We start from the raw sequence: 7,357 nt of genomic DNA on the forward strand, positions 1-7,357 counted from the left end.
TCGTCCATGGTAACTATTCACTGTTGATGCAATATTGTCGTTATTATACATTGGATTCAGACGAAAATTGGTACACGAGGGTTTTGAGAGATGAGCAATGGATTTCAGGTATTCAATTTAGTTTAAGGGGCCGGCAAAGGGGGTCGTCCATATAAACCTTTCAATAATTTTGCAATATCGACGTTATTATACATCGGATTGGGATGAAAATTTCCACACGGTAGTTTTCAGGGACGGACAATCGATCTCAGATGTCAAATATTTTGCCAGGGGTCGACTAAAGGGGTCGTCCATATAAATTATTTTTTCACTAATTTTAGCAATATTGACGTTATTATACAATGGATTGCTTTGAAAATTTGCACACGGGAGTTTTGAGGGAAGGGCAATCGATTTCAGATATCAAAGTTAGGAGTACCCCAGCCTCCGAAAGGGGTTGAGCTTTTTGGCAATAATTGCGTTGTTATGCAACGATTTAGTCGAAATTTATACACGTGGTTTTTTATTCCTGATTTCATATTTAGTAGCAGACAACAGACAATGTGATCGTCCAATATTTTTGCAATTATTACTTAACAATGAATCTGGAAAATGCCTGGCAATTGACTTTCATACAAACTGTTCATGACATATTCCAAGTTGAAAGCGAAACGGAGTTCGTATGGGATCAGCTAGTTCGATATAAAAAAAAGTAATTTCAATTAACTTAACACCTGTTTTGATATGTTTTGTCCCAGATTTCATTGGAATCCAATTTCATTTGAGATAAACGTACTAGAAACGACAAGTTATCTGTTGTCCTTTCAGCTAATGGTGAAATTCTGAAAATCAAAGAGACCTCTACTTAAAAAAGATCTGATGTATCTGATTGGAAACAATCGACTTAAAAATATGAGGGACATTAAGATGGCAGAAATAGAAGATTTCTATTAGAAATAGCAGTAGAAATAGAAGTTTTGCTATAGAAAGCTCAACAGAATATTCGACCGAATATTCGGCCGAATATTCGGCCGAATATTCGTTTGGCCGAATAGTTGAAAAGGTCAATATTCGGTATTCGGCCGTTCGCCGAATACCACTATTCGGTACATCTCTAGTCATCATTATACATCGGATAGGGATGAAAATTTGCACACGGTAGTTTTCAGGGACGGGAAATCGATTTCAGATTTCAAATGTTGCCAGGGGTCGACGAAAGGGGTCGTCCATATAAATTAATTTTTCAATGTTTTTAGCAATATTGACGTTATAATACAATGGATTGCTTTGAAAATTTGCACACGGGAGTTTTGAGGGAAGGGTAATCGATTCCAGATATCAAAGATAGTATAAGAGGCCAGCGAAAGAGGTTTAGAGTTGTTATGCAACGATTGAGTCGAAATTTATACACGGGGTATTTGACATGGTCAATTGATTTCTGATTTCAAATTTAGCGGCAGACGACAGACAAAGTGATCGTCCAATATTTTTGCAATTATTAATTAACAATGAATTCAGAAGTGCATCTGGAAAATGCTTGGCAATTGACTTTCATATAAACTGTTCATGACATATTCCAAGTTGAAAACGAAACGGAGTTCGTATGGGATCAGCTAGTCTATATATATAAAAAGCAATTTCTGTATGTTTGTTTGTTTGTTTGTTTGTTTGTTTGTCCTCTATAGACTCAGCCGTCTTAAGGGCAAGAGAGCTGAAATTTGGCATGGATGCTCATTAGGACCAGGAAGGATGAAAAATGTTTTTAGATTTTCGGATGACCCCTTCTGAAGGGGTCCATAGAAGACAAATATTGTTTTCGCGATATTGACGTTACTTTTCGTCGGATCGTGTTGAAAATTAGCTCATGAGTGCTTTGAAAGACGAGCAATCGATTTCAGGTGTCAAATTTTGTGTAAGGGGTCAGCCAAAGGGGTCGTCCATATTAACTGTTCGCTGTTTTTGCGATATTGACGTTATTATACATCGTATTCAGATGAAAATTGGTACACGATAGTTTTGAGTGACGTGCAATCAATTTGAGGTATCAAATTCAGTGTAAGGGGCCGGCAGAAGGGGTCGTCCATATTAAAATTTCAGTATCTTAGTGATATTGACGTTTTTATTCATCGGATTGGGGTGGAAATTTGCACATAGGAGTTATAAGGGACAAACAACTGATTTAACTTATCTAAACTAAAATCAGGGGTCGACCAAAGGGGTCGTCCATATTAACTATTCACTGTTGATGCGATATTGTCGTTATTAAACATCGGACTCAGACGAAAATTGGTACACAAGAGTTTTGAGAGATGAGCAATGGATTTCAGGTATTAAATTTTGTGTAAGGGGTCGGCAAAGGGGGTCGTCCATATGAACCTTTCAATATTTTTGCAATATCGTCGTTATTTTACATCGGATTGGGATGAAAATTTGCACACGGTAGTTTTCAGGGACGAGCAACCGATTTCAGATGTCAAATGCTTTGTCAGGGGTCGACGAAAGGGGTCGTCCATATAAATTAATTTTTCACTGTTTTTAGCAATATTGACTTTGGATTGCATTGAAAATTTGCACACGGGAGTTTTGAGGGAAGGGCTATCGATTTCAGTCATCAAAGATTGTATAAGAGCCCCCGAAAGGGGTTTAGCTTTTTGACAATAATTGCGTTGTTATGCAATGATCGAGTCGAAATTTAAACACGTGGTTTTTTGGCACGGTCAAAGGATTTCTGATTTCAAATTTAGTAGCAGACGACAGACAAAGTGATCGACCAATATTTTTGCAATTATTACTTAACAATGAATTCAGAATTGCATTTGGAAAATGCTTGGCAATTGGCTTTCATACAAACTGTTCATAACATTCTAAGTTGAAAGCGAAACGGAGTTCGTATGGGATCAGCTAGTAATAAATATAAATGAAAATAATTGACGAAAAATGACAAAAGCAACTATTTATTTTTAATATTTTAAAAACGCCTATAAGAAAATTCGTCAAGCAAAGTTTATTTTATACCTCACAACGTTATGGGTTCAATTGAACTGCCTTTTAGTTCCAAAAATATACCTCCATTTAACAGGGTTTCATTCGATTATCTGGAGAGATACTTAGTTACAGTTTTGGGCAGAAGTAAATTTCATTTAGAGAATTTTTGGGTTCTACAAAAAACATGAGATGAGTTTGGAGCGAAATTGAAACTATTCAGTCCTCAGGGTCATATACGGTTCAAAACGTTTTGACGTAACTAGAAAAGTTTATATGAGGCCAAGGATATCTACCGTTGGAAAAAAATAACGATTTTCGTAGAGATCAGAGGAGTAATAAATTGTTCTTGATGCACAAAAGTTTTTAAAACTAATGCAACTTATTTTGAATAATTTTTTTTCCCACACTGGACTCTTGGAACTGTGCGCATTAGTGTTCACCGAAAAACCAAATTTCATACATATTTGACGGGTCTCTTTTGAGTGATGAATATCATCAACAACACATTTCAATAAGGCTTGGACAAGATTGGGCATTATTGTGACCCAAAGTTGCACATGCGAATCGTGGATGTCAAAATTTATAGCGGAGTGTGAGGGTATCATGAGCCACTTTTTTCCTTGCTCCATAAAATAAAAAAGAGATATGTGTATGATCATAAACTATCAAAAACCTGGATCACGTACGTTTTGACAAATTTTCTTACAGATGATTTATTTTCGTCTCTATCGCATTGAATAGAGTTTAGAGAATATTTTCCAAAACTCTTCATTTGGCATAATAAAAAATTTATGTTAAGTTATGTAGTAAGAATGATAATAAAAACACCGAAATATAGGTGGCCCAAGATATCCCACATTATGCGGCCCAAGATTCACCACAAATTAAAATTTGCAAATTAGTTGCGCCTGAATGACTGATTGATATTTCGTATTTTTTTTTTAATACAACATACACCGTAAACCAAAATTACCTAATTCGGTAATTTTTTTACCGAAATCCTAACATGTGTAAATTGTTAAACTGTTCGGTAAAAAATACCGAACAGTTTAACGATTTACACATGTTAGAATTTCGATAAAAAAAATTACCGAAATCGGTAATTTTCGTTTACTGTGTATAGAAATATATGCCACAGAGAAAAAAATCGTCTAAAAAGTGTGTAAAATTTCAAATGCTATCACCAAAAAAATGCGTTAGAAATTGACTACAAACAGTGCCATCTATCTATCAACTTTAAAGTGCCCAGTTTTCGAAAAAGCGTAATCGTATATGAGTTCACAAAAAATCAATCGAATGTCTCAGTAAAATTGACGGCATTAATTTATTGCTAAATAAATGAAATCAGAGTTACTTTTAATAGGGTGAAATTTCGCTTTCTTTATTTTAGCACTACTATGACAGTTAAAGTTAAATAATCTCACCTTCAACCTTTTTAGTCCCACTATAGTATTGTAATATCCTCTTAAATTCTTAGTTTTAACTTGAATATTAAAGTTTTAAGGAAATAATTTTATTAATGTGAATGTACCGCCAACTTGGGGCAACATGTAACACTTTTAAACTTCAGTGGCTTCTAAAAAAACTCACGCCCACAGATAATCTTTCCCTTAACGCATCAAAATTTAAAAGTAAGGTCGATATCAAACCGACGTAGTCGAAAAAATTGTTGGTTTCTTCAGTTATTTTTAATTTAAAAAAATATGCGATTTTCCCAAGATTTCGAAAAAGGGGTAACTGCAAAAAACTTTGATTTTAATGAAAAATCTAATGAAAACATATGTAAATGTATAGTTTTTGAAAAATTTGTGATGCCATAAAAGCCATTACGCATGAAAACACCAATTGTAGTTATTTCTGGATCTGTTCAAACTTATTTTTATTTTTTTTCTGAACATAGAGATATTGCTTACATTTAGGGGTACAAAATATACTACAAAAAATTCGATTTGTTGTAACCATAAAAATAAATGTTTGGGTTAATGAAATTTCAGTTTTGACAAATGCGTGATGCAAAATAATCATATTTGAGCATATGGAAACATAATTTAAGAGGTGTCTCTTTGATTTGCATTTTGTTGCATTTTTCCCCAGACACCTAACAGAATTTTAAAAATATTTATTTAAAAATTGAGTGATTGTTTGAAAAATATTTTTACCCCAACAGTGTTGGTATAGAATGAGGAAAACAGTAAAAAGTATGTAGGTGATATTATCAAGTCAATCCGTTATTCTGAGAAATTTTTAACGGCATCAAAATATGTTGAAATTTGTACATTCATTGATGGATTTTTTTTTAAATTTAGAATGAAAATGATATAATCAAGAGATTAACCACCGTAATGTTCGTATGTTACTTTAATTTGTCGGCCTTAGCGGTGAAAAGTAATTTCCTTTTTAGTAGGGACATCTAAAGATTATGAAATTTTTATATAGGTGGATTGAAGGTTAGATGGAATGAAAGATGTTGAAAATGAGCGGGTAGAATTCATTTAGAAGCATATCATCACATATCAAATTTTTGTTCCTCACGGGCCTACTACTATGAAGCGGTAGATACAGATAGATTTGCATCTATCACCACACATTAGTAGGCCACGCTTGGCCTGAAGGGAATCATGAAAACAAGCCTGATGCGCGATAGATTCACCTTTTTTCATTTCTTACTTATTTTAGTTATTCTACTGCACTCTACAGTTCTTCTTGATTATTTATTTGATAGAAAATTTACTGAATTATGTTATATTTATACTAGTACTTAGTAAAACAATCATAACTTCTACAATTTTATTCAAGTTTTGGTAAAAACTTCTAAAAATCTTTTGTTTTAATTAGCCAAAGAAATCCCTAAAAACTAGAAATTTTTAAATGTTTAAACCTGATCTAAAAGCGTTGATGAAACTGGAATTTCTTTCAAAAAAATTAATTTGTTTGTCATAATTTTGTTGATCATTATTTCAAATACATCAACTGTACTTCAATCCAAAAATAAAGTTCAAATGATTGATAGTAAAATTATTCACCTTCAATATGAATAAAAAAAAATTTTGAATGTATGCTATGTAGCCGAATATGTCCGGATTTCAGTCCAAGTTATTTTACTTTTAAGAAAATTGATTAAAAAAAGAAAAAAATAATGAAAGAACAACCAATTCCATCGCATTTGAATGATTTTATAGACGAAAATTTAAAAATAAAGACTACAAATATTCCAAAAAAACAAAGCGTATGAGGACTCACGGACCAAATATTTTTATTTTGCCTGAAAATCACTTCGAAAAAAATACTAATTCCATTTCTGAAAAAAAAAAATTGTTACCGTTTTTTTTCTTTAAACATCTTCTATAAACACACCACTTTCATTATGGCCAAATGACACCAATTTGATCTTTCTTGGAGGAGTAATTTTCGGCATAGGATGTTATGCCGGACCGGCACTAACAAGCTTTATCATCGCTGGCATTGTTCTCCCCTATTGTATTTGTCTAAAAAAAATAACCCATAAAACATATCCCATATCCTATCCCAAGACAAAGCAAGATGGAGCTATCAACCAGCAAGGAGCCGAATGATGTTTGAGTATGTAAACCGGCATTAGAACAAAATTCTTGTTTCCACCCCCCGGCAAAAACCACCAGCCAAGATGTCCGGCAGTAAGCAGCTGTACTTGTGTGTGTATATAAACCGGCAAAGAAAACAGTTTCTCATTTCCCATTCGCATCTCATTCCCATTCCAATCAATTACATAAGAGGACTAGGTAAACCATCGTTTGCTAACTGGGTAAGTTGGTGCGCTGGTTAACTTATCGAACTGGCAAGTCGAAATAAAAATGTTGCGTTGGGTTCGATTCTCACTATATACTTATTTTTATACTTTCAGATAAACTATCAAATAGGATGAAAATTTCATAAAATGTTTTTTTCTTGTTTCGCTTGAATGTAGTGGTCATGCATCATTTAGCTTGAGAGCTCGAGTATTTATGCCAATCCTATTATCTTGTGTTCAGTACACTTTTCAGCGCATTTTTGGCATAGAATTAGCGCCGAGCGGCATTGAAACTCTGCAACTCTTTCTCTGGGTGTATAATTTTGGCATAGATCAGTCTGCTCGGGAGATTATCATTTAATTGATACCAAAAAATCGTTTTGTCTTAACAGCTATTAATTTTTTTTTTTCAAAATTTATTTTATCCCAAAAAACTAGCTGAGAAATGTATGAGTCAAAATTAAATGAAGACCTAAATGTTTGACTTTATGCCTCAGCACGAGGAATTAGAAAGTTGAGAATTGAAACAGAGAATGTGAAGTGTTAAAAAAGTAAGGTTAGCCAGACCACGTATCGACCCATTATAACAGTAAAACAATCGATCGCTATAGTCAGATGAGATAGTCA

Source organism: Uranotaenia lowii, chromosome 2 (genome assembly GCF_029784155.1).
Source record: "Uranotaenia lowii strain MFRU-FL chromosome 2, ASM2978415v1, whole genome shotgun sequence".
Classification (NCBI taxonomy): Eukaryota; Metazoa; Arthropoda; class Insecta; order Diptera; family Culicidae; genus Uranotaenia; species Uranotaenia lowii.